Genomic DNA, 14255 nt, shown 5'->3' with positions numbered 1-14255 from the left:
TCTACCCAGCAGGGCAGCCAGTGGAGGCTGCTGGGAGACACCGCTGCGTCCTGTCAGCCAGTTGCCGCTGCTCCATCTGCCCACCGGTCACCGCGGAAAAGCAGGTAACCGCTCGCTCCCCCCGTTACCGCACAGAACTCACGTAACAAATCCCATCAGCAGTCTCTAAGGCGTATATTTACAGAGCCGTAACCAGACTTTTTGGTGCCCTGTGCCAGGCAGGGAGTTTGTGCCTCCCCCCCCCCCCTTATTTTTCCAATACGGACATAAGGCGCAAGCTGTGTGTATGTATATATATATATATATATATATTACACACACATTTATAGAACACTGCAAAATGGATGTGAACATATATCTTCTTTATACCACAGTCATGCACTCAGCCTGAGAGCTCACCGCCATGCAGCCATGATACCCCTCATTAAATAACACATTTCAACACACTGGACTCAAACCCACAACCTACTGCATCCCAGCCAAACACCCCACCCACCGAGCCACTTGATCCCACATAAAAAAATTAGATTTCTAACTATATGAAGCTACCTGTACCTCATAAAAAAAAATAACCAGCACGATAATGGAGCAGATCCATGCAGTGTGCAGCCACACATCCCTTGCAGCCACACACTACATGGATCTGCCCAGTCACGACGCTGATCACTCCTTCACAAAGTACAAGGTAAGCTTCAAATAAACTCTCCAGCTTGGAATTCTCTAGCTTTCTTTGCAAGGGCAGATACCCCAATGAATAGAGGGGGTCATTCCGACCTGATGGCACGCTGTAGTTGTTCGCAGCAGTGCGATCGGGTCTGTACTGCGCATGCGCCGCGACCGCAATCTGCAGGCGCGTCGCTGCCCGGTGACGGGAAATGCCGGCAGTGTGGGAACTTTATGAAGAGTGCGATTTCAGCAGCGATCTCTAGGTGATTGACAGCAAGAAGGCGTTTCTGGGTGGCAACGCACGGCTGCAAAAAACTGCTACCGTGTGATCAACTCGAAATGAGGACCAGAGTGTCAAACTGCTATGTCATAGGCAACGGGTTTGAATCCCGGGCACATCAGCATCCCAAAATGTAATAAAGGACAGTACGACTGAACAACAAAGAGCTCTCAACTCAAGTCCATCAATGCAGTGTAGGTATTAGCGACAGAAGGGGAGGGGGTAGGAGACAAGGGCACTCAGGAGATGCTGGGCTTCAACAAGGGGGAAAGCTGCAAGTAAAAGTAATTAGATAATTCACAATTAAGTGCTACCAACAACGCCTCCTACCCTGTAGCGCTATGTGCAGAGCACACTCCGCACACACCTAGTATCGGCACTGTCTATTTACTAAGCCTTGGATGGAGATAAAGTGGACAAAATCCCAGTCAATCAGCTCCTAACTATCATGTCACAGGCTGGGTTTGAAAAATGACAGGTAGGAGCAGATTGGCTGGGACTTTATCTCTGTCTACTTTATCTCCATCCAAAGTTTAGTAAATAGACCCCTGAATCATGTGACATACTGCGGCACTGTTCAATCACTCACTGAAGGGGGGGGGGGGCAAATATATGTGAACTAAAACTACATTTAAAATGAACATGCAGGAAGACACCAATAATATTTAATAGATATGTATACAGACTCATTTGACATAGGTGCCAGCAGGGTCTGGGGAACCGCATATCTATCTCATATCTCTCTATCTATATATATATATAGATATGTATGTATATATATATATATATATATATATATCTAGCTATCATCTTTCTATCTGTCTACATGTTAGGAAAGATGTAATGAAGTCTGAGTTTGGCGGCCGTGCAGGATGCCGGCTGAACCGGGACATTTTTTTAAAGGCACAATCATGTACAAGCTAAACCATGCCTTATACACAATTGCCCCTTTAAAAAAATGTCCGAGGTTGGCCGGCATTCAGCACGGTCGCCAAACTCGGACTTCATTATATCCCGCCCATAGGGGGTAATTCAGAGTTGATCGCAGCAGCAAATTTGTTAGCAGTTGGGCAAAACCATGTGCACTGCAGGCAGGGCCGGTGCAAGGTTTCCCAGCACCCTAGGCAAACCATATGCTTTTTCCCCCCTCTCCTTCCTCCCTCCCTCCCTCCCCCCCCCCCTTCCCCCACCCACACACCCACACACACACACACACACACACACAGCAATACCCACTGTCCAGCTGCCCAGGTGTAAAGTTGGCTTCCTAGATGTTTCACAGCCATTGTCAAATAGGGAAACGCCCCCACCAAAAAAATCTGTAAAAACTATGCGCAATATTTTGCAGAGACCCCCAGGAATCTTATAGTGTAAATATATATATATGGTGGTTGGATAGATAGATAGATAGATAGATGGATAGATAGATAGATAGATAGATAGATAGATAGATAGATAGATAGATAGATAGATAGATAGATAGATAGATAGATAGATATGGGGATGTACAGTATATAGATATTTCTGGAGCTGGGGATATATATATATAAGTACCTGAACCCCCCCTGCCTACAGATGGATCGGCCCAGTTGAACAATATAATTGTTTTTACCAGATGGAGTGGATAATACCCCTTACAGACCACCTGAGGCGGGTCGCACCCGGGACCCTGACACAGGAGCTTCCAGGGTGCGAACCGCCTCAGGCTCGGTTGGCGAAGTCATCGGTGACGCGGCGGGGTCAGTGCTTGGAGATCACGCTGGGTGAATTAGTGGGAGCTGCAGAGCGCAGCTCCTCAGGCATTTCCCTTCCCATGGGGCTTGCAGATAGAGCTGGCCTGGCCAAGTCAGAAGCAGTGTCGCCTGAGTGCAGGTATGTGTCGCCTGTCAGGGGGTGCCAGTGGTAGCGGCGGGTCGAGTAGGGGGATCGGGATGCGGGCATGTTTAATAAATGATGCTGGCCGGGTGAGCACTCTCTGAACCGGCGGGGGTGGGCAGCGTCTATATTAAATTATGGTGGCTATGTTTTATTTTTATATGAAAGAGGTGTGTGTGTGTACAGTATGTATACTATACTGTGTGTGTCTGCTGTGTGTATGTATCTATGCATGTCTGTATGTAAGTATGCTGTGTGTATGCCATCAGAAATTGTGGGACCCTGGACTGACCAAATAAGCAGGGCCCCCCTCTGGGTGAGGACAGTGGTGCAGAGGTGGGCGGAGCTGTGAATAATGTGGGTGTTGCTACTAAGCCGGCACAGGCGCGCAGAGCAAGTCTCCAGTGAGTATACTACAAGGCTGCTACTCCACACCCTGACAGTGTGCTTAGACATTACATGGGACGCCACTAGAGGTTTTATCCCCATCCTGGACTGACGTTTACAAAGGATGTTTCACATGTATAGGGGAACATAGGCTCTGGGTGAAGACCCTATGTTAACGGTGTTCTCTAAAAGTTCATATAATTCCCACTACTAGTGGGTACCCCTAATAGTGGGAGTATACTACTGAGTAAGGTATACAGTGGAAAGGGTAGTCACAAGTGACCAACCCGACAGTGAGCACCGTGACTCCACTGATTTTAATAAAATACACTATCATTTACAGTGCAAAATCCAGTCTAATTCATTAAAGATTACCATTCACACACATGTGACATAACATCACCACTTCCCGCCGTTTCACATTCCAAATTCACACCAAACATTGGCCCTCATTCCGAGTTGTTCGCTAGCAGATTTCGGACGCATTTCTGCTATTAAGTGAAAAAACTGCATTTCTGCGCATGGTTCGCAATGCGCACACGCGGCGGACTTTCACATCATCCATTGTACTTTCACATAAGCTCGAACGACGCTTTTCAATCGCACTACACGCCGCAGAGTGATTGACAGGAATAGGGCGTTTCTGGCAGGTAACTGGCCGTTTTCAGGGAGTGTGAGAAAAAACGCAGGCGTGTCAGATACAAACGCAGGCGTGCCTGCAGAAACGTAGGCGTGGCTGGGAGAACGCTGGGCGTGTTTGTGACGTCAAATCAGGAACTGAATGGTCTGAAGTGATCGCAAGGAAGGAGTAGGTCTGGAGGTACTCAGAAACTGCAGAGTCTTCTTTTGCTGCCGCACTGCGATGTTTTCGGTCGTACTTTTGCTAAGCTAAGATACACTCCCAGAGGGCGGCGGCTTAGCGTTTGCATTGCTGCTAAAAGCAGCTAGCGAGCGAACAACTTGGAATCAGGGCCATTACACAACATAGGGTATATAAAAGTCAGAAATACACAGTAACATATTACACAGAAACATAAATATTCTCTTATGTAGCTGCTGTCCGTGGTTTCTAATAGCAGTACGGGTGCGGAATGAATGACCGCCAGACGGGACGCCAACTGTAAAAATACAGACGCCAGCATTCTGATTTGTGAAATCCCGACAGGGGTGATTTTAGTGATCTAACCCCTGTCCCCTAACCCTCCGTACCCGCAGCCTAACCCTAACCTCCCCCGGCTGGTGCCTAAACCTAGCCCCCCCCTATCCCCGCAGCCTAAACCTAACACTCCCCCCTTAGTTCCTAAACCTTACCTCCCCACAGTGGTGCCTGACTCTAACCCCCCTGGCCACAGCCTAACCCTTAACTTCCCACCCACCCCTGCAGCCTAACCCTCACCCCTCCGATGTTGGCTAAACCTAAACCCCCCCAGCACTAATGAGAGCTCCGGCGGCTATACTTACAGCGGTCGGGATCCTGGCTGTTGAAGTTTAGGCATTGGTATCCTGACCCTGTTGGAATTCCGATGTTGGGATTTTGATGAGTGTCGGGATACCGACGTTGGTATTTCAGCAGCCGGGATCCCGACAGCCAGGATATTAACCGCATCCCAGCAGTACCACCCTATTGATTGCGGTGCAAAACTCCTATCAGGACGAGGGCTGTGCTAGTGCTGCTGCCATGTATGTGACATGACCCACAGCCTGAGAAAGTGGAGATAAATACAACCACCCCATGTTTACAACATCAGGGATGCTAGAAAACATAGAAAAGATGTACATTGCACTACACACCCTGCCATAAAATGAGCTATGTCTCACACATGGTTGCAATACAGGTATGGTTGGGAGAGCTTAGACAGAGTGATGGGGGTGGGGGAGTAGCAGGTAAAGTTTCATGTCTGGAGCAGAGCCAAGTAAAGTGTTTAAATCCAGACCTGGAATGGCACCTGGGCTGGTTCCCTCTTCCTCCTCCTGTATGGTGCTGCTGCTTGCTAGACTCTGCTGCATGGATTGTGTGGCTCCTCCCACCTCACTGATATGATGGGCACATCTTCACTTGGACCCACAGACAAGCTACACGCTGCCACTGTATTTAGTGAGGCAGTTTGGTAGTAGTGTCTCCAGTAACCCCCCAACCCGAGCGATCGCGGCCCGCTAAGCCCCGCCCCCTCGTGGAAAAGGGGCGGAGCCTGAAATTTGTGATTCCCTTCGGGGAATAATAAAACTTACCCCAGTCCAACTCACTGCCCTGGACACAGGAAAGCACCCAGCAGCCACCATCAAAGACTCCAGCACAGGGGGAAGTACTTGCTGGGGAGGAGGAGCTGTAGCATGAGGGGGCGGAGTTATTCAGAAGAGTGGAACAGCCCGCCCTGCACCCCTTACTAGGAGGAATCCGAAATGCCGTCGGCTCTTAAGTGTCTCTCTATGGTTGCGGCTGCCTGCAGGTGTACCAGCTACAGCAGGCTGGCGGCCCAGAACTAATCCACAGTTAAACACAGCTGCCATTCGGGCCCCTGCTTGGCCGGGCCCGGGACTCAACACAGGATTGGGAGGGTTAAGACTGCAGGCAGCCGCAGAACAGCAATGAAGCAGCGCCGAGTCAGCGCGGGGCACCCTGGAGCACAAAGCGTCACAGTGGGCGGCCGGTGAGTCAGTGGCGCCGGACCCTCACCATGGTGCTGCTGGCAGCTGTCTGTCAGCTGCAGTCATAGGTAACAGTCAGCAGTGGCTGGCGCACTCTGCCCTTACCTTTCTGCCGCTCCTATTTAACGGCCCTTGAGCGAGCTTTGGGGGTAGTCTAGCACTGACCTCCTCGTATGGGGAGGGGAGAATCGGGCCGCCCCCTCAAGTCTCGCCGCCCATAGGCAGCTGCCTAAAGCTGCCTAATGGAAGCGCCGGCCCTGACTGCAGGTGGGGCAGATGTAACATGTGCAGAGCGAGTTAGATTTGGGTGGGTTATATTGTTTCTGTGCAGGGTAAATACTGGCTGCTTTATTTTTACATTGCAATTTAGATTTCAGTTTGAACACACCCCACCCAAATCTATCTATCTATCTATCTATCTATCTATCTATCTATTGGGCCCTACACACGTAAAGATTTAACTGAACGATATGAACGTTCTTGTTCATTAATGAACGATATGAACGTTCTTGTTCATTAATGAACGAGAACTCATTCACCTCGGCTGCCAATCGCCTAATGTGTAGAGCCCATATCTGTTATCTATCTATCTCTTATCTATCTATTTTTATTTATCATCTATCTATCTATCTATCTATCTGACTATCTTTCATCTATCTATCTACCTACCTATCTTTCATCTGTCTATCTTTCTATCTATCTATCTATCTATCCTTCTATCAATCTATTTCTCATCTATCTACCTATCTATCTATCTTTCATCTGTCTATATATTTATCTATCTCTTATCTATCTCTCTCATATATCTATCTATCTATCTATCACCTATCTATCTATCCTTCTATCAATCTATTTCTCATCTATCTATCTATCTATCTATCTATCTATCTATCTATCTATCTATCTATCTATCTATCTATCTTTCATCTGTCTATATATTTATCTATCTCTCTCATCTATCTATCTATCTATCTATCTATCTATCTATCTATCTATCTATCTATCTATCTATAGATTGTAAGCTTGCGAGCAGGGCCTTCCTACCTCTATGTCTGTCTGTTTTTACCCAGTTTTGTTCTATTACTGTTGTTCTAATTGTAAAGCGCAACGGAATATGCTGCGCTATATAAGAAACTGTTAATAAATAAATAAATAATATCTATCTATCTATCTATCTATCTATCTATCTATCTATCTATCTATCTATCTATCTATCTATCTATCTATCTGTGTAACTTACTCTTATCTCTATCTATCTATCTATCTATCTATCTATCTATCTATCTATCTATCTATCTATCTATCTATCTATCTATCTATCTATCTATCTATCATCTATCTATCATTGTACATTTATGGGCAGCAAGAATATATATTTCCATTCCCTCTATGTCTGCAATGAAGCATGCATCAGGATTCTGAATTGTAAGAAAATTACCATTGCAAGTGAAAGATTTCCAGATATAAGAAACACTGCACTGGGAGAACCTGAACACACAGGAGTCCTATTTAAGCGCAACATATAAATTGTTAAACAGTATACAGAATGTATCTCATCACCTGTCTCGTTTGCAGAAAACAATATGTTGCCATGGCAACAAAAACCAGGGAGAATGTATTCATGAAGATTTACTGTATCTGGCGCTGAACATTGTGATAGTAAATTTCCAATTGTTTGACATTTTAAGAAACATAATTATGATCTAAGTGCTCTTCCGTTTAATGGAATAGAGAGAAGGCCTCCAAGAGGGGGAAACAGAGGTAATATTTCACTCATGACGCCTGGTGTAGAGTTTGTGTTTGGGTATACAGTATGCTTCCCTACAAGTAATAATCCATCAGAGGCATTAACACTATTTATGAATATAATATGCATAGAAAATATATACCTGTCCTTTCAAGAAATAAACATAACAAACTAGAATGTAATCATGCATTCTTCCCATAGGTTATGATACCAGAAAAATTATTTTAATTAGGCGAGATCTTTTTTTGTAAAAAAAATTCTAGCAGAGTTACTATTTATAGATGAATGATCTGGAGTGCTGCAGCACAACATTGGCCCCACAAACTAACTGACCCCACCCATATGCAAACGCAGGGGGGGTTCCCAGTTGCTTGGAACCCCCCCTTTCTCACAGCCTGGCTAGCGGCCACTACATGCAGCATGAAGGGTGGAATGGAGCTTCTGCACATGCCCAGTGGCATCAGATTTTCCAACCAAGTCTGCTGGTGTGTGTGTCTGTGGATCTGGGCGCTCAATCATCGCGCCAGAGAGAGAATCTGGTAAGTGGCTTGCCGTAATCACTGGGCCTGCATATGTCTGGGGCACTGCAATACAAAAACTGCAATTTGTTAGGGGCAGACTAGAACTTGTTCCCTGCTAATTAGCAATTCTTCACGGGCTCGCGAGAATTGCTCTAAAATCAAACATTTGGAAACCCCCCTTCTAGCTCGTGGAGTCCCATTACAACAGGCAGCAAGGTTAAATGTTTTGATCAAAATATGAACAAAGTCCCCATGCTTTTATTTGCTAGAGGGGGCGTGGCCAACACACATAAGCTGTCCAAAAAGGATAGCAAATGTGCGATCATGAGGCGATCGCGCACGCCACACAGAGGGGTTTGGGTTCCAGATTTGGTGGACGGCAGTGGCGGGGGGGAGGTGCTTTTGGATTCTTTTTGCAATAAGAAGTTATTATCAGAAAGTTTGTAGCTTTCATTTGGTCTGCTTTCACCCTCCTGTCCAGTTCATCACCAACCAGCTTAATGGGGCCAAGTGTGGAGACTGTGCGGCCATCCCAGGAATTCAAGCCTACTGTTGTATTTCTCAAAAGAAGTTCTGAGCACAGGAATGAGTGTAACGTGGGGGTTGTCATCAAGTAATCAACAGAAGCTGGAGACCTGTCGGTATTGTTTGCATCCACTTTCATTGCTTATTGGTATGTTACAGACAGACAGTACAATTGAGACTCACTCTGGGGGCCAAATGTAATAGCCTGGGAATTTGTGAGTTCTAGGCTATTACATTATGAGAGTCCGTGGAAGTTTTTTTGTATGTAAACCTGCACCTTGTAATGCAAGTTTGATTACAAGATGCATGTTTGACAGAAGCATGCACAGATCAGTGAGATCCGTGCTTCTATCTGTAAAAAAAAAAATGTACAAATTACGTGGGGTCACCCCCAAAGCTTTTCGAGCCAGTCCTGATTCCAAAAATACAGGGTTGTGTAGGGTTCCCTTGTATTTTCAAGAACCAGCACCTGGCTCTTGGACCGGTCCTGGTTTAAAAAAAATTGGGGAGGCAGAGGTGTAGGCCCCCCGTATTTTTGAAACCAGCACCGGGCTCACTAGAAAGGGATGTGATGCCACAGCCAGGGGACACACTTATATTGATCCCTTTGGCCATAGCATTAACCCCCATAACTAGGCAGCTATAGCTAGGGTTTTCTGGGGGAGTGGGGCCCCCCGAATAAAGTGCCCCCCCCCCTCCAGGCACCCACGGCCACGACTGAATCCCGGACTATCACCGGCACCCCTGGGCAGTATGTGCCGAGTTAATAGTCCATTGGTTAGTTTGAGTTTTGTATTAAAAAAAATGTCTTTTACATGAGGGACTACAGGTCTCAGCAAGCCTCCCCCGCATGCTGGTACTTCGAGAACCAAAAGTACCAACATGAGGGGAACTAAGGGCCCGCTGGTACCTATAGTCCCCCTGTAAAATAAATATTTAAAAAAACACAAGACACACATCGTGATAACATAACTTTATTTAGCACCCTTGCACACTTACAGTCACACTCACATATTCTAACCTACACTCCCTGTAGCAATTAGGTCCTCTTTTACCAGTAGCATCCACGATACCGTCCGGTCCAACTAATATGCTAACGCAGCAGGAGGGATCTGGTGTAAATAGAAGCCTCCTGCCTGCTTCGGTGATACACTGCTGTGTCTGAAGACGCAAAATCGGATCACTCTGCTGGACCATCGGCCATCTAAGTAACCTTCAGGTTACTCAGGGTGGCCGTTTTAGTTCCGCAGCCAAAGTCCAGTAAATCTGCGTCTTCAGACGTAGACACTGATTTCGGCACTACCACAAAAAAGAGGCGACACAACTCCGTCTTGTGGAACAGACCTGGTCACTGCCCCTTCCCCACCTCCAAACACAGAGCCGGCCATAGGCATATGCAAACTATGCAATTGCCTAGGGCATTTGATATGCCTAGGGGAATCAGCAGCTTCTGCTGATTAAAATGATATGTGGCATGCCTATATTCTGTGTGTAGCATTTCATATGCAGATACAGCCATATCATTTTAATCAGCCGAAGCAGTTTGTGCATCCTAGCTACATAACAATGCAAATAAGATGCATTTTCATAAAAAAAGGTGCCTGATGTTAGCATTGAGGCAAGATTTATGAGGACACATCTGTATCCAAGCAGAGGCAGATGTCACAGTGCTAGTGGCAGTGTGAGTGCTGTGTGCATGTGAGTGGGTTGGTTGTGCAGTAGTGTTCGGAATATGTGTAAGGAGCATTATGTGTGTCATGTACAAATGCATTAATAATGTGCAACATATGTGTAAGGGACACTATGTGTGTCGTTATGTTTATAAGGGCATTAATAATGTGCAGCATATGTGTAACAGGGTACTACTGTATGTGTGTCGTGTATAGGGGCACTAAAAATGTGCAGCAAATGTGTAGGGGGCACTATGTGTGTCATTATGTGTATAAGGGCATTAATAATGTGCGGCATATGTGTAAGGGACATTATTTGTATAAGGGCATTAATAAAGGTAGTCATAATGTGTAAGGCACATTATGTGTATAAGGACATTAATAATGTGTCTCATATGTGTAAGGGGCATTACTGTGTGGAATTATGTGTATAAATATATAAATGCATTACTAATGTGTGGCATTATGTGTATAAGTTACTCTACTATGTGGCGTTGCGTATAGAAAGGGCACTACTGTGTCGTCTAATGTGAATAAAGAGCAATACGGTGTGGTGTAATGTGAATAAGGAGCAATTCAGTGTGATGTAATGTGAATAAGGGGCTCTACTGTGAGGAGTAACGTTTATAAGGTAAAGTGATACTACTGTGGGATGTAATATGAATTATGGATACTATCGCATGATCAAATGTGAATAAAGTTGCAGTACTGTGTGGCGTAATTGGAATTGGGGTTACTATTGTGTGACCATGCAACTTGCCAGGAAAAACACACCCCTTTTTGGGCTGTGCGCCAAGTGTGCGAACTGTTCCTATTTAAAATATAGGAGGTACAAACACCAAAATAAGGACTGCTCTAGGTGAGGGGTGATGGTGCTGGGAAAGAGGTGCAAGGTCAGAGGTGGAACCAGCGGTGGTGCTAGGGTGCACCAGCCAAAATCTTGCCTAGGGCATCATATTGGTTAGGGCCGGCTCTGTCCAAACACCCTCAGTCTGTCAATCAGGCAGGGGCTTAGGGGGCATTGCATGCCATGCGAGGACACATTACCCATTCTGCACATGTGCAGTTTCCCCACTATTGGGTTAGCGTACAAGTCCTGATCCGGCCCTATATCCTAATCATTATCTGAATTAGACAGAGGTCCAGGCTTAGCAGCGTCCAAGGGTAAAGTGAGAGCCAATCCACATTTAATCTTGGGGAACACACTTCCGCCAGATACACAGCTGCTGGGCCTTACAGCCAATGATAGTATATATTGCAGTGCGAACGGAGTGTTTCCAACCAATGTCAGGTCATTACCAAATGCCGTATTCAGTTATTAGGTGAAAGGTGAATTACCGGTATATATTTCAAGGTATGGTAAATTTACAAGACCGTAGCAAATGGCAAAAGTAGGCTTTGGTTCCGGAACACGTCATTATATAATTGTCTGTTATTCCACCGAAGCAATTATACCACCACATCTCTAAATTCCACAATGGTTGTTACATATTCAGCTCCCAGTCAAGAAATGTTGAAACATTAATGTAACGGGTTATTGAGCAACGTCTAAAAATATATTCTTGTTGTGTGAATGTTTCCCCAGAAAAGCTTCCAGCTCTACCTAATAACATTCCTGTGCTCTGCAATGCAAAAGGACACTATGTTCTTGTACTTTATTGCTTGATTATGTACTTTGCAGACATTTCTATTAAAACTATGACATATAAAAAGCTTTAAAAGGTGGAATTCTTTTGCAGTATTGAAGAAAGAGAGCTTTCAATTACTGATTCCAAACAAGAGGAAAGAAATCAGATAAGGATTCTTCAAATTGCTGTAATAAGATGAGGCACCAAACTTTATCTATCTCTAAGTAGCTGTTATATGATAAAATAGGTTTAGATTAAATATTTTTTTTCCCAGTACTATAAAAGGAAAGTCGTCATTCCCCCGCTACTGTATATTCATAGAGATAGCGCTGTGCCAGGTGCTCATTGGACAAGGATTGCAGCAGGGAGAGCCATGACCTCTTTTCAAGTCTAACGACAAGGTGGAGACTTGGTAACAGCTCTTCCGAATCACAGAGAACCAATTAATGTGATGAAGCTTGAGACAGATGTGGGTGCGCTGGAGGCCTCAGATTCTGTCCATTCTGTGACATCTGATCGAGACAATGCTAAGAGAGTTCATTGGATTGGGGCTGCCCTGCAGATTTGTCGGCTTCATTGGCATTCCCCCCACCTTCTACTGTTTCAATTGCCAAGGCATTACGGCAGAAGTCACCATACGCACTTTGGGCCTGAAACAGATATTAAAGCATTGGTGTTTCTATCATGGATGCAGTGTGTGAGATGCAGGGGGGCCCACACCGCACACACCGCACCCATATTGTTGTAATACTTACCTTTCCCACGACAGGTGCTGCAGCCGCTGGCACCAGAGCAGCCGTGGCAAAATCACACTAAAAATGTCCGCCGCGTATGCGCAGTACAAAATTTGTTTTTAAGGAAATCCAAAACCAAATTACAATGATGGTTTGGGACAAAAACCCAAAACACGGGGTCTGAGTACAGCTCTTGTTATACACCAGTTCCACCTCTTGTGATCTCAGGTGTGGAACTGTTTGTGATGCGTGCCATTCTACATCGGGTGTGGTTCATCAAATCGACAGTGTCTAGGTCGACAATATCTAGGTCGACAATGTTTAGGTCGACTACTATAGGTCGACAGTCACTAGGTCGACATGTATGGAAGGTCGACAGGGTTTCTAGGTCGACATGTGCTAGGTCGACAGGTCTAAAGGTCGACATGAGGATTTTTTTTTTCGGTGTCGTTTTCTTCGTAGAGTGACCGGGATCCCAAATTAGTGCACCGCGTCCCCTCGCACGGTGCCTTCACTCCGCTACCGCTTCGCTCGGCACACTTTACCGTTCCAATCGTAGTCCACGTGGATCGTTAAGTATGAAAAAATTCAAAAAAAGAAGAAAAAAATGTGAAAAATTCATGTCGACCTTTAGACCTGTCGACCTAGCACATGTCGACCTAGAAACCCTGTCGACCTTCCATCCATGTCGACCTAGTAACTGTCGACCTATAGTGATCGACCTAAACATTGTCGACCTAGACACTGTCGATCTTCAGACCGGATCCCTTCTACATCACCTTCACTTGCGTGTGCCCATTTGTGGGGCACGTACAGTGCAAATATACAGAGATTTCCTGATCGCTATCCATCGACATTTAGAATGTTGACTTGGACCTTATTTAACATCTTGACATATGTGCTGTTGACATTGTTATGTCAACATTGTGTATGTCAACAGTCACAATGTTGATCGTACATTTTAGCACTAGATTTAGGTTTAGTATCAAGGCTTATTTCGACATTGTACATATTGACTAGACATGTGTGCCAACACTCGTGTTTTGGTTTAATTTTTGCCAACCTCACCCTCTGTGTTTTGTTTTTGTTTTTTGGTTTTGCAAAACCACCCTGAAGTGTTTTGGTTCAGATTTGGATTTGGATTTAATGCTTTTTTTTAAAACTGCTAAAATCACAAAATTTGGACCTTTCTTTGTGTTCCTTCAGTCTTATTATTAACTTCAATAACATTCATTTCCACTCATTTCCAGTCAATTTTGAACACCTCAAAGCTCACAATATTGTTCACCAATATTGGCCAAAGACTGGCTGAATAAACGAAGCAACAGAGCAGCTGCACAAACACAAGGCAGTTACGTTGAAAGAATATAGGACATCTTTGAAACATTGCCGAACGCAGTAGTAGCAGACAGTATGGCAGTGTAATAAACTATACAACTCCATAGAAAGAACATTTTCATTAATCAAGAAGAGGCCCCAGGGCAGTACAGGGGAAATGAGGTGGAGTATGTAGTGGTAGGTAGGTAAAGCATGAATTGATTGATTGATTGATTGATTTGATTGATTACTTTGATTG

Source organism: Pseudophryne corroboree, chromosome 1 (genome assembly GCF_028390025.1).
Source record: "Pseudophryne corroboree isolate aPseCor3 chromosome 1, aPseCor3.hap2, whole genome shotgun sequence".
NCBI classification, from domain to species: Eukaryota; Metazoa; Chordata; class Amphibia; order Anura; family Myobatrachidae; genus Pseudophryne; species Pseudophryne corroboree.
This window is presented reverse-complemented; position numbering follows the sequence as displayed.